This window comes from Peromyscus californicus, unplaced genomic scaffold, assembly GCF_007827085.1.
Source record: "Peromyscus californicus insignis strain IS unplaced genomic scaffold, ASM782708v3 Scaffold_16__1_contigs__length_79575227, whole genome shotgun sequence".
Classification (NCBI taxonomy): domain Eukaryota; kingdom Metazoa; phylum Chordata; class Mammalia; order Rodentia; family Cricetidae; genus Peromyscus; species Peromyscus californicus.
Window position 1 is genome coordinate 10,402,916 of NW_026294458.1, and position 19,684 is coordinate 10,422,599.

Below are 19,684 nucleotides of genomic sequence, written 5' to 3' on the forward strand. Positions count from 1 at the left end.
AATGTAATGAGAGACGTCCTCAAGTAGACTGAATCGTTCCGTGGTCAGGAGACCTCCCTGTCCGGCAAGTTTGCCTTGGTCAGTCAGCACACTAATTCTCACATCGTACTTCTGCTCATTGTGCGTAACTAAACGTGAGGCTATGGGGTTCAGACATCCGTATTTCAGAGGGGGCTGCACTAGGATAAGAAGTAGAAGGCATCCTCTACTCTCTGGCCTGGATCCCATATTGAAGAAAGACCATGTATATCAGTGGTTCTCAACCTCCCTAATGCTGCGACCCTTTAATACACCACAACCCATGTTGTGGTGATCCCCAAGCATAAAATTATTCTCATTGCTACTTCATAACTGTAATTTTGTTACTGTTATGAATGATAATGTAAATATCTAATGTTTCTGATGGTCTTATGTGACCCCTGTGAAAGGGATCATGACCCACAGGTTGATAATGCTGATGTATATGACTTCTGAGAGCTGAGGTACAGGAAAATTCCTGATGTGGTATGGGGCAAGTTCAAAGCCATTAGCAGCTCCAAATTCTAAAATCCACAGTCCCTATATAATTCAAGCCAATATCACAGAAAGCTTACATTGACATCAGAGCACCATCTTTTAAGATTTTTCTGGTTCCAAATGTCAAAATAAAATTTCGAAAACTAATTTTCTGTGTATAGATAAACCTCACCTTCCCAGCCCTTTAAGTATACGCCTTTTCTGTCAATTAGGAAGTCCAGCTCTACACCGAGAGCACCGACAGTCACCTCCCGCTAAGCTATTCCTAGAAGGCTTGAGGTTGGAAAGGCAATATCTTGAGACCTCTCCACAAACCCACGTCTTTTTTTTTCCCCCCCTTAGGAACAGAGCTGGTTCTCAGGAGCACAAATCCAATAAATTGAATCATGATTCCAGAAGCTCTGGATGTAAGCAGCATCTTCAGTAAGACCTTTAGAAACAGAATGCAGCCAGGCAGTGGTGGTGTACACCTTTAATCCCAGCACTCAGGAAGCAGAGACAAGTGGGTCTCTGTAAGTTCGAGCGAGGCCAGCCTGGTCTACAGAAGCAAGTTCCAGGCCAGTCAAGGCTGCACAGAGAGACCTGTCTTGAAAACAAACAAAAAGAAAAAGAAAAAAGAAACAGAACGCTCCTAGGCCTAGGCTGGGCAAGAGTCTGCTGCTGCCAACTACACCCTTTCACTGGCCACACAGAGCCTAAGAGTCTGCCTTTACTGGTGGATGGGACAGCATTGTCAAGCCCTCCAAGAAAGGGAAGTCCAAGTACGTTTTTTTGGTGTTTTCTTTTTTTTTTTTTTTTTTTTTTTTTTTTTGGTTTTTCGAGACAGGGATTCTCTGTCTAGCTTGGTGCCTTTCCTGGAACTCGCTCTGTAGACCAGGCTGGCCTCGAACTCACAGAGATCCACCTGCCTCGCCTCCTGAGTGCTGGGATTAAAGGCATGCACCACCACCACCACCACCACCACCACCACCACCACCCAGCTTGCCTTCCTTTTAATACACAGATGTTTCTAGAGAAATTAGGCTATGAAGATTAAGACATGAGCCCCTTCCCAAGGGCTGTTAGGTGTGAATACACGGCTCTGGAAAGTTCCCAGGCAAATCGTGTCAAGTGGAGGAGAGAGGGGAACGATAGCAACTCACAGCCGTCTCAGTCTTTATCCTTACCGTAGCGTTTTTCTTACTATTTTGTACGTGTGCGACTGTCTCTTGCTCCTTACTGGAACGCAAACATGCTGGGGAGGGGCTTTGCCTATTTGGGGTTACGTTCCCTAGCCCCGAGAGTAGTGCTTTGTAACAAAGTAAGTAACAACCAATGTTGAATCAAGGAATGAATGAATGGCCATGTTCAGTCTCCCCTTGGAGATATAGCTATGGTTGTCTCCCACTTAATGAAGGATCCAGAATCCAGTAAGAGCAAGAGAAACATACCCAAGGCATGAAGCTGGATCTCTCTGACCACAAAGGGCATATGCTTTCTCGTGCCTCATGGCCCTCACCGCTTCTCCTTTATACACTCCAGAGTAGCTCTGGACACCTGCCCCCGCCCCCCACCCCCGACCCCGACCCCGACCCCCCACCCTGCTGCACTGCTGGTTTCAGCAGGTTCTAACTCTTGCACAAGGTGGTGTGACTTTCACCCTAAAACTACACCAATACTTGGCTGGCTCTGGCAGTCAGCCAGCGGCGGCGTTGTGAAAGCCTGTCATTGTATGAGGCCTCAGGAGGATCCGCCTCCCACCACAGACGGTATTCTGTGGAAACAGATGCTCGCTTAGAGACTACAAGGGGAAAACATCAAACCACACATGTCTTGAGGTTCATTTTTCTTAGGACAGATTATTACTGCCCAGAATGAAATAGCCACAGAAATTTGATTATTTCCTTCAGGCGCTCATGTCCACAGTTCAAACCTTTGTCTCCATGTGAAGTAAGATACTTAAGCAAAAGGCCAGACGACTGAGTTCCCTTAAGTGTGGCTAAATTTTGCTATGTATTATTGCTTAATTATGACTTTAAAAAATTTTTTTACTGAAATAACTAAACATAAAATCGTATTTTGAGACATAATACTGTGGAAGAGTGGGTCTATCCTGCAGGACCCCAAATCCTGGAACATTCAAGAAATAAAAATGTCTCTGTCTTAGATGAATAACTCAGTGGTAGAGTGGTACACTGACCCCCATCTCTATCCCTGGTACCAGGAAAGAAAATTAAAATAAAATAACAGCCTATACATTCTCCAAAGGCAGATGCACAGTTGTCCTTCACCCAAGGCAGCTCAGATGGGAACTGAGGTACCTGTGTCAGTGGTCAGCAGTCACCAGCTTCTCCTGCTAGACCGGTGCTGACTCGGGCCTGCGTGGTTTAGATGGGCAAACTTAGGCTCATGTGTTGAAACTCCGTGTCTTCGGACCACCCTTGCATTTTACTTTTTAGAATTCTCATACAAGTGTCTATTCATTCCACTTTGAGCACACTCCCTTTCATGCCCCCCACCCCACCCTTTTCTAACCCCCCCCCCCCACTTGGGCTCTTCTTTCTCCTAGACACTCTCACTTGTGTTTTATATATTCCTACAGGATTTTGTGTAAGTTTATATGACGCAGGAGCCGCAGATGAGGGAACACCCATACCACTTGTCTTTCCGAGACTGGCTCCACTCACTCGCTACAGCTGTCTTCAGTTACACACATTTTCCTGCACACCACGTAACCTGATTCTTCTGTACAGTTGAAAAGGAATTCCACTGAGCATATCTAACCACGTTTTCTCTGAGCAGCTTCTGTTGTTGGCCACCTAAATTAGTCCGCTGGACTAGAGCTGCAGGAAACGTTGGCGTGCAGACACCTCCGTGACGTGCTGACCTGGGTTAACACCCAGCAGTAGGTAGAGCCAGGCTGTGTGCGGTAGATCTATTTTTCCTGTTTTGAGAACCCTCCAGACTGGTTTTCACAGAGGCCGGGCTAGCTTTCATTCTCATCAGCAGTGCGTAAGGGTTCCTGTTTGTCTACATCCTTGACAGAATTCATCGTTATTTCTTATGAACAATACTCTGACTGGGGTAAGCTGGAGTCACAACAAGGTTTTGATCTGCATTTCTCCGATGGCTACTGTATTAGATGGAGTCATCTGGGAAGAAAGCCTCAATTGAGAAAATGCTCCCACCAGTTTGCCCTGTAGGTAAGCCTGTGGAGGTGGGGGGAGACGTGGTTTTTGTTTTGTTTTGTTTTGTTTTTCTTCCTTGATGATTGAGATGGGAAGGGCCAGCCCATTGTGGGTGGTATTACCTCTGGACAGGTGATCATGGATGACATAAGGGAGCAGGCTGATAGTGGGGGGCGGGGCACTCCTTTAATCTCAGCACTCAGGAGGCAGAGGCAGTCGGATCTCTGCTGGTTCAAGGCCAGCCTGGTCTACAGAGCAAGTTTCAGAACAGGCTCCAAAGCTACACAGAAAAACCCTGCCTCGAAAAAGCAGAGAGAGAGAGAGAGAGAGAGAGAGAGAGAGAGAGAGAGAGAGAGAGAGAGAGAGAGAGCGAGCGCAGGCTGGGCTTCAGTTCCTGCCTTGACTTCTTTAAGTGACCTGAGAGTTGTAAACTGAAATCAACCCTTTCCTCCCCAATTTGCTTTTGGCCACGGTATTTTATCAAAGCAGCAGAAACCCTAAGATGAGCCCCATAAAGACAGTGTTCCAGGGGAAGGTGTGGAAAGCAGATACAGAATCCAGGGAACCCTGAACAGCTCTGGGGAGTATTTCTTCTGATATATCCCGGATGTCACAAGAGGCGGCACACTTTTTAAGTCACACCACCGTTTGGTCTTTGTTATAGCAGATTAGTAACACACATGGCATAGGCCTTTGTACAAAGGAAAGAACTCTGCATTCCAAGACTTAGATAAGTGATAGGAATTTTTTTAAGGTAAAAAGGTGCTGGTGAACTCACTGGTTGAGCTCTTACCTTCTACATGCAAGGCTTGAACTAGATCCTTACCTGGAGAGGGTAAGAAAAGAGAAAAAGTCACAGGACAGGAAGGGAGGGGCAGGGAGGGGAGAAAACTTCTCTGAGCCTGCATAGTGTTAGTTTGCTTGTTTGTTTGTTGTTTTCTGTGGTGTGTGTGTGTGTGTGTGTGTGTGTGTATGTGTGTGTGTGTGTGTGTGTGTGTCTTTTCCTTGGGGAAATATAGGAGAAATTGCTGACCTCTTGCGTTCTCAGGCTGGTTCTGAAAAGCTCTAGAAATGTTAATTTGGTTGGTTTTCCTCTAATACCACATAAAACACAGCATGTGGCATTCAGAACACCAAACTGAATGGAACTGGGGCCTTATTCATGTTCTCTACTGATAGGAATTCCAACCACGCCCCATGGTCGTGCATGCCCGGCAGGACACTTAGTCATCTCCGCCTAGTCATTTCTGGGTCATACGTCCTGCGTGACTCACGCCCCACGGTTGTGTGGTCACGTAGTTACACGGACGTGACCTCATGATCTCTGCGCATGGGCCTATGTGCGCAGATGCGTCCTGGCCTTTATAAGGCAGCGCCATGTCCCCCCCCCCCCCCCCATCTCTTCCCCCCCTCTGTCTTTTTGCCAGGCCTGGCTTCTCCTGTCCTATCCCCCTCTTCTCTCTAATACAGCCCATTCTAACTCTGGTAACCATGGCTCATGACTCTTCCCCCGAACAACCAGCACTCGTATCCTTTCGTCTACTTCCTATTGGGAACAGTAAGGCAACATCAAAAAGCTGTAAGGGAAGCCAGGTAGTGGCGCGTGCCTTTAATCCCATCACTAGGGAGGCAGGTGGAGCTCTGTGAGTTCGAGGCCAGCCTGGTCTACAGAGCTAGTTTCAGGACAGCTAGTGCTCTTATGCAGAGAAACTGTCTAGAAAACAAAACAAAACAAAAAAGCTATAAGGGATCTGAATTGTAACAAGCCCCAGACCTTAGCACAATGGACGCCATGATGGAAGTACCATTCAGGCCTTGGAACCCAGCACATAAGCAGCAACATCTGCCAAAACAAGAACCAAGACCTCCTCCATCCAAGTCCACAGCTCTGGGAAAGTCCCTCGATGTACTAACCTTGCTTTTTGGCTTCTGTTGTTCTGCTTCTGGCTGACTGTTCTTGCTAACTGTGGTGTGTCAGCTCAGGACATGGTTTCTGAGCTTTAAAGCTCACCCCGAGGAAGGCTCAGACTTAACTTGGGTCATGAACACCCAGTGTAGTCACTGGCCGGCTAGCAAAGACTTCCTATTGCCTTGAACCCATGTCTGAGCAGTCCTCTCCGTTGGCTAACCCACAACAGAACAATTCTTCCGAAAGTTTTAAGAGACTTTTGTCTCACTTTCCTGTCTTATTTTTTCATTAAAAATGGCAAAAATTTTACTCACAGAGAGTCATCTTCTCATCTTACTTACAAGCTGCGTTAATAACATACCATAACAATAGTTCGGCAGACAACTGTTTTCTGAATGGCTGTCATGCTCGAGACCCTGGAGAAGAAGACGCATGTCCTCTGGGCCAGAGTGGGTGTGTCCCAGAGCACTTGATGAAGTACCTGGAGACATCATTCAATGACTGATGCAGGGAAGGCTCCTCTAGTCACACACCTGTGACATGTGACCATCAGAGCCCCTCTGGGTTGGATCAGGCCCTCTGCCCTCGGCAAGCATCATCAAGCACAGACACTTTCCTGATTCAGGGCAAGGCTCAGGTTTCAAATATTCTGTACTGTGTTTCTGTTGTAAGCAACAGATTATCCAGTGGTCAAACCAAGTGATCCACGCAGCAGTTCCTGAAGCAAGTAGTCAGAATCCTGAAGCTTTTCTCTTAACATAGTATGCCAGCTGAAGCTCTGACATATTCACATAGGAAATGATCATATTGTGATCGACAGGATAAGCAGATGGCCATCTTAGCTTGTTTAGGCTGTTGTAACAAAACACTATAAACTGAGTGACTTACAAAACACAAAATTGCATTACGGTCCTGAGCACTAGGCAGTCAAAGGTCATGGATCTGGCAAAGGACTGCTTTCCAGATTGTGAGTGGCAGCTTCTAGCTGTGTTCCCAGCAAGGTGCCAAGGAGTCTGCTGGCCATCTATGTGGGCACTGTTCCCATCCAAATGACCCACCTTCCATGTTACAGTTTCAGCCTGTGAATGTTGGAGGAACGCCACCACTCAGAGTGTGCGGTCCGAATGCCTCACCTCACATGCTACAGTTTCAGCCTATGAATGTTGGAGAACCTTTGATTATCCTCCGCATGAACTGAAAGAGTTGTATCTCCAGAGTCAATAGCCTCAGTATCTCCAATGCTGCCGGGGACCACAGAGCCACCATGTACAACACTCCTTCATCAAAACTATTCCTTTTTTTTCCCAAATAAAACAATAATTTGAAACCAAAACTTTAATCCCAAGGATTCTCACAAACTTATTACAAATGACAGCATGAAAAAGAAATCTTGCAGTTATTCCAAAGTTCAGCTCTTACAATGTACCCTTAAACTGACACTGGAATCTTAAAGTCTTCCATTTCCAAATAAAGAATGCTAAAAACAGCTGTGTGTCCATATATAGCAACCAGTAAGGAACGTCTTCTGAAGCCTTCTGGGTGCCGTTCCTACCCTGTACCCATTTGCTTGTGTTTTTAGAGCATATTGAAAGGCTGCTTCTTGTTTCGCCCACAGCTCCACAGCATATCCCAGCTACTGGAGAATCTACGGCTTTATTCAATTGCCGCCAGCTCTTTCTGTATCATTAGCACACCCCACTTTAACTGGGCAGGATCTAGGTTTACTTCAGTCTATGAAAAGCTAACGTTCAAAGCAAATTCAACCTTGCTTAAGAGCATTGTAAAGTAACAATTTTTGATATTACACGCTTCCTACAACCCACTTGAAACCATAGAGAATTACATCGTTATGTGTGTGCCACTGTTCCAAGAGACGAAACAAATCTGAACAGCTAAAACATCTTAAAAATGCACCAAGCCTGTGAGGTCTCATGCAAAGCTTGAATTTCCCGTGCACACTCCTGTCAAATGAAGGTATTTCCTGTGCACCACTTCTTTTGCAAACTGGTCTTCTACTTCCTTTCATTTGACCTAGATCTGCCACGAGAGATCTAGAGCAGGATCGGACGTCCTGTAATTTCTCTCACAGTGACAGAGACCTTTCTCTTCTCCTATCTCTCGAAAGTGACCTCCTCCAGCTTCAAGAGAAGCTTCTCCTTGGAGAACTGTGCCGAAGTGGAGGACCCCTCCTACAGGAGTCGCCTGGAGGGGGCCGACCCCAAGAGGGAGGTGGGCCACGATTTCGACGTCTTTTTTCAACCACTTGACAGTTCCACTCTAACGCCGCAGCCACACAGTGTTCCTCCATCTAGCTTACGCCGCAGCCACACAGTGTTCCTCCATCTAGCTTACGCCGCAGCCACACAGTGTTCCTCCATCTAGCTTACGCCGCAGCCACACAGTGTTCCTCCATCTAGCTTACGCCGCAGCCACACAGTGTTCCTCCATCTAGCTTACGCCGCAGCCACACAGTGTTCCTCCATCTAGCTTGCTCCGCAGCCACACAGTGTTCCTCCATCTAGCTTACGCCGCAGCCACACAGTGTTCCTCCATCTAGCTTACGCCGCAGCCACACAGTGTTCCTCCATCTAGCTTACGCCGCAGCCACACAGTGTTCCTCCATCTAGCTTGCTCCGCAGCCACACAGTGTTCCTCCATCTAGCTTGCTCCGCAGCCACACAGTGTTCCTCCATCTAGCTTGCGCCGCAGCCACACAGTGTTCCTCCATCTAGCTTGCGGACAGCATCGGGGCATCTCCAGGATCCGCAAACTCAAGGAAAACAAAGTCGGGGGAGGGGCGGGGTGGCTGGTTTCCAGCAATCCACACACTTCGGAGTGGTCCATAATAGCCAAACGCCTGTTCTAAGGCAGCCTTGTTACCACTGTTTTCAAGATTACCCACATAAACTTTACAGTCCAATGGGTAGGTAGGAATCTCGATGCATTTCTAGATCCTGCGCTCAAAAAGCCGAAGCTCAAATCCTAAGGTACCAATAGGCCCACCTGCTCCCCTCCAGCTCTGCTTCCACAGATGCTCTCTCTTTCCTGTGTCCACAAAATGGTGCAAAACTATTTTTTGCAGGAAAGGAAAGTGACTCCCGAGTGTCCAGCAGCCAATCAGTGGAATTCACCATGCAGGGGTGAGCATGGTAGAACTTTTCCCGGGAGGTCATAAGGGTCTGTTCCTAAAGTGAGAACCACTCTGTTTGGACAGTAGAAAGATCACAAAGCACACGTGCCGGTGTCTGACGCATCACAGAAGCTGGGGCAGGTGAGCTGCACCGGCCAGCGCCGTCAGCACTAATAAGAGCATGAGCATCACTAGACACGAAGTATGCTGCTTCTCCTCCCATTGGGGGAGACTTGGCTGCCACCGTCTTCATCCTCGGAAGCACCAGTGAAGGAATGGATGTGCTGACAAGGTCAGGGCAAGCAGGGCAAGAACGAACAATCCCTTCCTTCTTCCATAGTCCTTACATAGGCTTCCAGCAGAAGGGGTAGCCCAGATTAAAGGTGTGTCTTCCAGCCTCAGGATCCGGATCACAAGTGTGCCCTCCATTTCTGGATTGTAGTTCATTCCAGATATAGTCAAGTTGACAGCCAAGAATTGCCACCCCACTACACTAACCAGAAAACACTTGGTAAATGACAATCACAGCAAACTCGTGACAAACTAATTTTGCTCTGGTCCGGCTTTTCTCTTCTTGCCCACTAGATGGCAGAATGAAGCCACGCTGGAGGACATTTGCAAGTCTCCCAAGTTTTAACCGGTCAAACTATAATTTTGTTTGGTTCCTTTTTTTATCTAGTGGGAAAGAAAAGTAAAGGCTGTACATACAAGTACGGGGCCTTTTCTAGCATATAAAAGAGACATCTTGACTGAGACATTGGAGCTGCCTTAAAGATCCTTCTCATGGTAGCATCCTTATACACCTATAACCAGAGCACTTAGGAGTCTGAGGAAGGATGGTGATTACAACTCTAGTCTGGACTAAACCGCTTCATACCAACAGACAGACCGTGTCTAAGAAGAACCCCACTTCCTTCTCAGTCCTTGTCTGTCTGCAGCTTCGGTACAGGTTTTATCTTTGGAGGCAAACTGACTGAGCCATCATACTAACCGAGATGAAACTCCTTGGAGGATGGTGCTGTGCTTACAGCTCCAGCTCACCCCATCTTTACACAGAGACCACATACTTTGCCTTCACGTTGTAAGGCGATTACAAATTTAGAATTCAGGGCTTAGGGTATAGATCAGTGGATAAGCAGGTACCTAGTACGCATGAGGCCCTAATCGAATCTCCCACACACAAAGAAGGAGGAGAGGAAGACAGAGAAGAGGGGGAGGGGGAGAAGGAGGAGGGGGAGGATGGGGAGGAGAGGAGGAGAAGAGGAGGATTAGAAGGGGAGAAGGAGGAGAAGAAAGGGAGGAGGAGCAGGAGGAGGAGGGGGAGGAGGAGGAGGGAGGAGGAGGAGGGAGGAGGAGGAGGAGGAGAGGAGGAGAAGGAAGGTTGATTTAAAGCATAGTGCATTAAAATAGTTTACCCAAAAAGAGAGCTGAGCTTGCATCTGGAGGTGCAGGACCTCACTCATTTTCTCTTTATTGCTGCTGCTGGTACCTTCTTCATCTCCCACTCCGAGTGTTAAAGCACTGGCCTAGGAACTTTGGGAATAATCTACATTCCTAAACCGAATCTTTATCTTTTGCAAAGTTTTGTTCTGTAAACCAAAACTTAAGCCTGTACATATCTTGAAGTGCAAAAATCCAAGTTACAAGTAATCACTAGAGGGAACTGGAATACTTACTGTAAAAATACTTACTGTACCAAGGCATGGTAGTACATACCTTTAATCCCAGCACTCAAGAGACGGACACAGGCAGATCTCGGTGAGTTTGAGGCCAGCCTGGTCTAGATAGTGAGCTCCAAGACAGCCAGGGCTTCATAAGGAGACCTGGTCTCAAAAAAAACAAGTAAATGAAGAGATAAATAACTTTGTAATAAGCTAAGAAAATCAGTTATCAGTCTGCTACCTCTGAGACTTGGGAGTATTTCTCTCTTTCCTCTTTGCCACCACCATGCCATCCAGACTGAGGAAGACCCAGAAACTCCAGGGCCACATGAGCCACAGCAGCTTCGGTTAGCACCGCAAACATCCGGGAGGCCTCCGGACGGCTGGAAGCACGCATCACCACAGGATCGACGTCGACAAGTATCATCCGGGTGACTCTGGGAGAGCTGGTATGAGGCATTACCGCTTGAAGGGGAACCAGAGCTCCTGCCTGACTGTCAGCCCGGATAAACTGTGGACACTGGGCAGTGAGCAGACACGGGTCAACGCTGCAGAAAAAAACAAGACTGGAACTGCTCTCATCGTCCATGTTGTGCGATTGGGCTACCCCAGAGTTCTGGGGAAGGGAAAGCTCCCTAAGCAACCTGTCACCAAGACAACCAGACTCTTCAGCAGAGGAACTGAGGAGACGGTGGAAAGTGTTGGAGGTGCCTGTGTCCTGGTGGCTCGAAGCTACCCAGGGAGGGTCATTAAATGCTAAACATTTTCCATGCACACAGAAAGAAAAAGGAAAGAAAACCGATTATCAACATGAATACTTAAGGCATTTGCAAGGGGCTGGAGAGAGAGCTCAGAGGTTAAGAACATTGCCTGCTCTCCCAGAGGACCTGGGTTTGATTCCCAGGACCCATATGGCAGCTCATAACTGTCTGTAACTATCCCAGGGCCAGGGGATCCAACGCCCTCTTCCAGGCTCCACGGGTACCAGGCACACAAATGATGCACAGACATACATGCAGGCAAAATAAAAAAACAAAATAAGCATTTTGAAACAAACCTTTTAAAATGTATTTTGCTATTTCATTTAAATAAAACCATATTTACTCAATTTTGCATGTTTCATATAGGTTTATTTCACACAGAAATGGAAAAGCATCATTCATCTTTGAAGCCAATTTTAGTTTATTTTGCACACACATATGCATCAACAGGATTAGAAGAACCTGCTCACCACGTGTATAAAATACTATAGCCATGTATTTAGAGGAATGTATTTGAATTTCCTCTCTAACCCTTTTTCTGTCTCCTATTCAAAAAAACACTCTGTGGTCCCTGGCTCATACAGTCTTTGCCCCTCTATCCACTCATCCTGCCACTGTTGTTCATTCAGGAAATAAAATAGAGTCCACACTAAGCACCCTGAACTCCTAGACTAAGGAACTACTTTCTGAACTACACACCTCAACTCTACCTCATCCAACTCCAGTTGAACATAACAAGTACCACTGGTTTTTAAAATCTCAAGGAAAGAAACAACCCTCGGAGTATAAATCCCAATGCAGTAACTTAAGTAATACGAAAGACAAGAAAACATAACTCCTCCAAAAATCACAAAGACTGCAATAATGGCATCTAGAGAGTGAGTTAAATGAAACCCCAGACAGAGAACTCCAAAGAATGATTGTAGGTATGCTCACAGAAGGAAAGAAGGAAATAAGCTCCTGAATGAAGAAACTGTAGATGTAACCAACCGTCTTATTAAATAAGAAACACAGAACCAATGCAAAGAAGAAAGCCAAGAGATCAGAGCTAAGAGCCTTACCCGCCTGCTGCAGCTAGCCTCTTCAGGCAAGAGACCTCTCCGAAAGAGACCTACTTCCTGTCTGTCTGTCTTTATATAGACTTTCTGTTCTGCCTTCTCATTGGTTGTAAACCAACCACATGACTGCCTCGTCACTGCCTGTCTGTATAGACCTCCAGGTCTTCTATGGTTGGTATTGAGATTAAAGGCGTGTGTCTCCAATGCTGGCTGTATCCTTGAACACACAGAGATCTACCTAGCTCTGCCTACCAAGTACTGGGATTAAAGGCGTGCACCACCAACACCCAGCTTTTGCTATGGCTCTCATAGCTCTGACCCCCGGGCAACTTTATTTATTAACATACAATTAAAATCACATTTCAGTACAAATAAAATACCACCATAAGAAACACATAAACAGCTGAAGGAAATAAGGAAGACAATACAATAAATGAAAGAAGAAATCAACAAGGCATAAAAATATTGAAGAAAAACAGGACTAAAAAAAACCGTAAGTCTAACAAAAATTTCTGTGGGACATTTCATCAGTTCTCGACTGTGTCAAGAGGGACTTTCTGAGCTTGAGGAGGAGGTAAAGGGGCTGGAACGATCAAGCAAAGAAGAGGATGGATGTTAAGAAGGTATCAGAAGGAATTCTAAGATACACGTGACACTCTCGCAAAAACAAATCTAAAGTTCTGGGCATAGAGAAAGAAAAATCTTGTTCTAAATCAATAGAAAATATTTTCAAAGGAATCATACTATAAAATTCCCCAGAGCTAGGAAGAGAGGTGCCAATCCAGATGTAGGAGGCATTTAGGACAGCAAACAGAAACAACCTCCCCTCACAGTATTGTAATTCCAACACTAAATATCTAAAACAGGGAAAGTATGTTGGAAGCAGCAAGAGAAAACCACTAAATCACACATAAAGGCAGGTCCAGGGAGCTGGGGAGATGACGGCTCAGTGCTTAAGAGCACTAGCTGCTCTTGCAGAGGTCCCTGGTTCAATTCCCAGAACCCACCTGGCGGCTCACACCCATCCACGGGATCCAGCAACCATATACATGATTTACATACATGCGTGCAGGCAAAGCATTCATAAACATAAAATAATAAATCTAAAAGAATTTTTTTATGGCAGGCGCATAAGACTAACAACAGATTAGTTTGATCCTTAGATTAAATTCAAACTTTAAATGCTGCTGGAAGATCTTGGAATGACGTATTTCAAATTCTGATTTAAATGCTTTTAAAGACATTTAGAGGGGAATCAATGGAACTGGATAATATTATACTAAATGAGATAGCTCAGACCCAGAAAGACAAATGTCACATGCTTTCTCTCATATGTGGATCTTAGCTACAATTTTTCAGATTTGTGTGTTTAACCTAGAGTACCTGTAAAGGTCAGGTAACAGAAAGGACACATGAAAGTGAGGAGGGAAATAGCCCTAAAAGGAGAGTGGAGAGTTAATGCACGTGATGTGAAAGGAGACGAGAACTACTCCAAGTCAAGGTTTAAGCAGGGAAAAGTGGTGGGGAGGAGGTGAGATGGTTAGGCAAAACTGAGGATATACCAAAAAATCGTAATGGAAACCCACTATTTGTAAGCTAATTGAAAGATATAGCCGGGCGGTGGTGGCGCACGCCTTTGATCCCAGCACTCGGGAGGCCGAGGCAGGCAGATCTCTGTGAGTTCGAGGCCAGCCTGGGCTACAGAGCGAGTTCCAGGAAAAGGCGCAAAGCTACACAGAGAAACCCTGTCTCGAAAAAAACCAAATATATATAATTTAAAAAAAATTAGGAGATTGAACCCAAGTCCCCTTAATGGGTGGGCAATACTTTCCCCTGAAGAAATGAGTTATTCAGAGCCTGGTAAAAATTACCCCTCTGTGAGTTATTGACCAGGAAGTCCTCAGAGGTCCCCCAAACAACACAAACTACTGCCGTTGCTCTCGGCTGCCCACCATAGCTAGACATTATTGCTGAAGACATAACACACTTCGGTTGCAGGTCGCAGAGAAATCAGTCAGGAACTGACACGGAAACTTCCTCCCTGCAGGCTAGCCTTCATGTTCGTGGAAATAGGGCCCTGATGCAGAAAAAATGATCAGCGAATTCACCCAACAGTGGACCATGAATGCTACAGTGCTAAGCTGCCAGGCAAGATACACTTGCTCGTGCAATTATGGCATGACTGTCAAGGAGCTAAGTAGTCACTTTCTGATTGGATTTGAGGTTTGCTCCAGAGGAGGAAAGGTATGCCCGCTGTTGTAAAGAATACACGGTTCAGGAGTTTATAGGCCCTAGATGGGAACCTACTGTTGTTTTGTAGTTGTTGTTAAATGGACATGTTTCAAACTGCCTTCTAAATAATTATGTCCATAGACTAGTGCTACCCTCAACCTCAGTCAGAGAAGCCTCTTTGTGCAGTGAGCAGCTGTCAGTGCAGACTTGGAAGTGGTCAAAATGCTAAGGATAATTAACTGTTGAGTGTTCAGCCCTAAATGGAACAATACACCAACAGCCCACACGACCCAAAGTTTGGGGAACATTATAGGAGAGGGAACAGAAAACATGTAAAAAGTGGAGAGGTTGAGGACTGCAAAATGTCCTCTGGATACGACATGGTCATTGTACTCATGAACTCCCAGCAGCTGGGGTTACCTGCCCAAGACCTGAACAAGATCAAGCCAGTCAGCATCCCAGCATTGAAGGGAAGCCCATGAAGCTCTGATCCTAGCTGAGGAGATATTTGCAATTGATGGGAATTCATCTTGTTTTAGTGTGGTCCTAAAGTCGCCTGTCTTCATAGGCTGCCCCTGTTCAGGGGGATGGCCCCACACCCACGCATATGTAAAGAGCACTAATTAGACTCAAGGACTTATAAAAAATGAAAGGAAGAGATGAAGGTGGGAGGGGTAAGCATTGGAAGGTTCTGAAGTGTAGGGGGGGATTTGAGTTAGATATGATGGAGATAGTTTGTAAACATGTGTGAAATTGTTAAAGAATAAATTTAAAATATTCAAAGAAAACCCCCTATGGAAACCTATTACTTTGTAAGCTACTTTAAAAGAAAAATTAAATTTTAAAAAATGAAAATATTAACAGAAATAAAGATCAATAAAATGAAACAGAAGGGAGTATGCTCTTAGGCACTGTTTCTTTTGGTGGGGAGGTCCCACCTCTGTTTACTTTGGTTCTGTCCATCAGGATGTCACTGCAAACACATCACACATTTCCTGGGATCTGCAGCGCTACCTCAAGACAGCTTCAGCCATCATCAATTAAGCTTCCTTAAAGGCAGCTCTGCGAACTTCAAAGGTTCCTGGGGTCATCGGATTATCCATGAGATTGATACACGGTCATGTCACAAATGAAGAGACTGTCCTCAACTACAGTGCCACCATCCTCCTTGACTTCCTGCATAGCTGTGTTCATACCATCAGCTCTCCTATGCCCAAGTCCCAGTCACATGTCTCTAATACAATGCTTTCTTCTCCTGGGCTGTTTCCTGGAGGCTCTACTGCTTTGTTTCTTTGTTTTTGTTTTTTGTTGTTTTGTTTTGTTTTTCTTGACAGGGTTTCTCTGTGAAACAGTCCTGGCTGCCCTGGAACTCACTCTGTAGACCAGGCTGGCCTCCAACTCACAAAGATCTGCCCGCTTCTGCCTCCCAAGTGCTGGGATTAAAGGCATGCACCACCACCGCCTGGTGGCTCTGTTCCTTTTTAATATGAATTAATTTAGATACATAGACAGTGTGTGTGCGCGCACACATGAACATGCTTGATGTGCATGTGCCATGGCGCACGCATGGACTGTAGAGGACAGCTTTGTTGAGTCTGTTTTCTCCTTCCATCTTTACATGGTTACCAGAGATTGAACTCACCTTTAGTGAATGAGCCACCTCACAGGCCCTTTCTGCTGTCCTTCTTACCTATGAGCCTGGGGTCTTACACAGGACTTGCCCAGTATAGAGTAATCATGCCAACAGTGCCCGCAGCTGAAAAGCAGTCTAGGGTGGTAAAAGAATGAGCTTAGGGATGCTCACACGTTAGAGCTTCATAAAGCGCTAGACAGATTTAGGGTGTTGCTATTCCTGACATTCTTGATGACACACCTTGGGGATCACATCTCTGTTCTCTGGATGCCCTTGAGTCCATCTCATCATAGGGGCCAGCCTTGGCTACTGACATTCAGTCATATGACCCTCTCCAGATTCTTAGAGTCCTGTTTGCATTGCCCCTGGCGATGTTTCCCAACTGGATGGACCTGCCAAGTGTGGAACTAACCCCTGAATAGACAAGACAGATAGATCTGCAAAAGGAAGGGACTCGAACATCTTTTTGGTTCTAACATTTTTATATGTTTATTTTCCTCTATCGTTAACCTTGATGCTCCTGATTTACATCAGAGCCTAGAGCGGTGGTTCTCAACCTGTGGGTCTCAACCCTCTCGGGGGGTCACACATCAGCTATCCTGTATATCAGATATTTACATTGTGATTCATAACAGTAGCAAAATTACAGTTATGAAGTACAACGAAATAATCTTATAGTTGGGGATCACAACATGAAGAACTGTATTAAAGGGGTGCAGCATTCGGAAGGTTGAGAACATTGGCCTGGAGCATAATGCCAGGCTCACACGGGCCCCATGTACATGTGGTTTTGTTATTCATTGATAAGCAGTGGGTTTCTCCTGCTGACATGGTGTCAGAACACAGTCCAAGTATGAGTGCTTGTGAGAAAACAAGACAAGAGTTTTGTAACCTCGGTTTCTTTAAAACACAGAATTGTTCTTGAAATGTGCTTTCATGCCCCTCTCAGACGTAGAGAAGAGGAATGAGTTTACTTCAGATTACATTATAACTGGTTATTGTTTATATGCCTCTATGGAAAAACATTTTTGTCAGATGCAGCTTGTCCTTGTGATTCTATACTTTACTCATGTGACTCTTCTTAACCCTCAGAGTATGAATTGTCTGATGCTCTGAATAAAGTTAGTTATTGCGGGAGACTTTAGTCTGCCTCATTTTGAGGCTCTGTTCTCCCAGGTTCCATCGACTTTAGAGCAATAAACAGGATTTTTTTCAGTCTGGCTATTCCTGTATAGTTTGTATTTTCTGGAAGAAATTCAGTTAGGATATCAAGTAGTGTAGTGAAAAGCAACTTGGTCTGTCTTGTGCTGGGTAATTTATTAATAAATTAATTAATTAACAAATGGATGCTTGCTTAGTTCCTGAACCTGGGAAATTTCAGCTTAAGGTGCCACCATCTAGTGAGGATCTCCCACTGAGCCATCTCAAGGGGGAAGAGAGTGGGGTGATATATTGTGTACCCTAATAAAGCTTGCCTGAGGATCAGAGGACAGAGCCAGCCACTTGATTGACATAGAGGTCAGGCAGTGGTGGCACACATCTTTAATTTCAGCACTTGAGATCTCATGCCTTTGCTTGGGAAGCACACACAGGCCTTTAATCCCAGGAAGTAAAATGGCAGTGCTGAGAAAGGTATATAACGTGTGAAGAGACAGGAACTAAAGGCAGTTCAGCTGAGACCCTTTCAGGTGAGGACTCAGAGGATTTCAGTCAGAGGATGCATGGAGTTGGTGAGGTGAGACCTGGTAGTGGCTTGCTTTGCTTCTCTGATCCTCAGGCAAGTTTATTAGGGTACACAATATATCACCACAAGGGGGACTGCAAAGAACAAAGTCTTTTCTTACGCCACGAATCCTGGGATTACTGAGGACAACACTAGGGTTTTCCACCTGAGTTTTGGAGGAAACAAAAACCAATGTCCACTACCAAAAAACCTCTATGACACATACATATTCCCAGACACGACAGAGATTCTGACCTGGAGGTTTGTGTAAGGACTGGAAATGTACTTCTTACAAACCCCTCAAGTGCTCCTCAGGCAATCCAGTCTTTGAGAATGTGGGTTCTAGAAAAATGAGCATGATTAGACAAATCTAGTAACATTTCTAGTGGAAACAATGTCGTTCTTCCACTGCGGGGCAAAGGTTAGTTGATCCAGTTGAGGAATGCCCCCCCCCTAGGAAGGGTGATCTTTACTTAGTTCCTGTGGATGCCAAGGCTGCCAGCAATGCACTAACTAGAGCAGTCCCTGCTGTTGGATTTGTGGGTAGCAACTATCTCTGCTAACATGGCTAGTCTATGAATTTATTACTAAAATGAGGGTACCTAAGAACAGAGGCTGGCTAGGAACTGAAAGACTCATTTGGACTAGTAAGTCCTCCACAGGACACACTGTCCGATGGATGTTGACATATGCTGCAAAGATATTCACACTCCTTTCTTTTGTTTAGCCTACCCAAACTTTTTTTTCAGGTGGGTGCTGGGAAGCAAACGCCAGTCCTCTGGAAGAGCATCGAATACTCTTAACTGAGGAGCCATCTCTCCAGCCCACTAGATTTTTGAGCGGGTCTCAGGAATCACAAGATGTCCATAGCTAAGTTGATGGTCCTCCCTCCCTGTAACATGAATTCCTAAATGGTCTTCATAATAAAAAACCTGGAGCCTGATACTGGGGTGACAGCTGAGAGATCAAAGAAGCAGAGCAAGCCACAGCCACAACCTCTTACCTCACCAGCTCCTCAGTCTGAAAGCCTCTATCTGAAAGGGACACTTCTGCGGAAAAGCCTTTAACCAAAAGGCTCTAGTTCCTGTCTCCTCACACCTTACATACCTTTCTCTGCCCAGCCATGTCATTTCCTGTCTCAACCTTCCTACTGCTGGGATTAAAGGCCTGTGTGCTTCCCAAACACTGGGATTAAATGTGTGTGCCTCCACTGCCTGGCTCTGTTTCTCTCCTAGACTGCGTCAATCTCATGTAGTCCAGGGTGGCTTTGAACTCACAGAGATCCAGTCGGATCTCTGCCTCCCGAGTGCTAGGATTAAAGGTGTGTGCCACCACTGCCTGACCTCTGTTTAATCTAGTGGCTTGTTCTGTCCTCTGATCTGCAGGCAAAGTTTATTAGGGTACACAATATATCACCACACCTCCTTGCAATAAACTGACGTTACTGGATGTAAAAGACACCTGCTCTGGGCCGGTGAGTCTGCTCACTAGGTGAAGACACTTGCCTTCGAGGCCAAGGAAAGGGAACTTTTTTAAAAATTAGATTTATTTATTTATTTATTTATTTATTTATTAAATGTGCACTGATGTTTTGCCTGTACATATTCTGTGTGAGGGTGTCAGATCCTTTGGACCTGGAGTTACATACAGTTGTGAGCTGCTGTGAGGGTGCTGGGAATTGAACTCCGGGTCCGCTAAGCCATTTCTCCAGTCCCGAAAGGCAACTTCTTCAGGTATCTCCTTTCTTTGGTTTTGCCGTGTGTGTGTGTGTGTGTGTGTGTGTGTGTGTGTGTGTGTGTGTGTGTGTGAGTGTGTGTGTGTGTGTGTGTGTGTGTGTGTGTGTGTGTGTGTGTGTGTGTGTATTTTGTGCACCACATACATGCAGTGCCTTCAG

At 45.6% G+C, this 19,684-nt stretch overlaps 1 pseudogene; it reads left to right on the plus strand.

Annotated features, from left to right (window-relative positions):
- Positions 1-10,441: 10,441 nt before the first annotated feature.
- Positions 10,442-19,352, plus strand: LOC128111866 (60S ribosomal protein L27a-like; annotated as a pseudogene).
- The last annotated feature ends 332 nt before the right edge of the window (positions 19,353-19,684 follow it).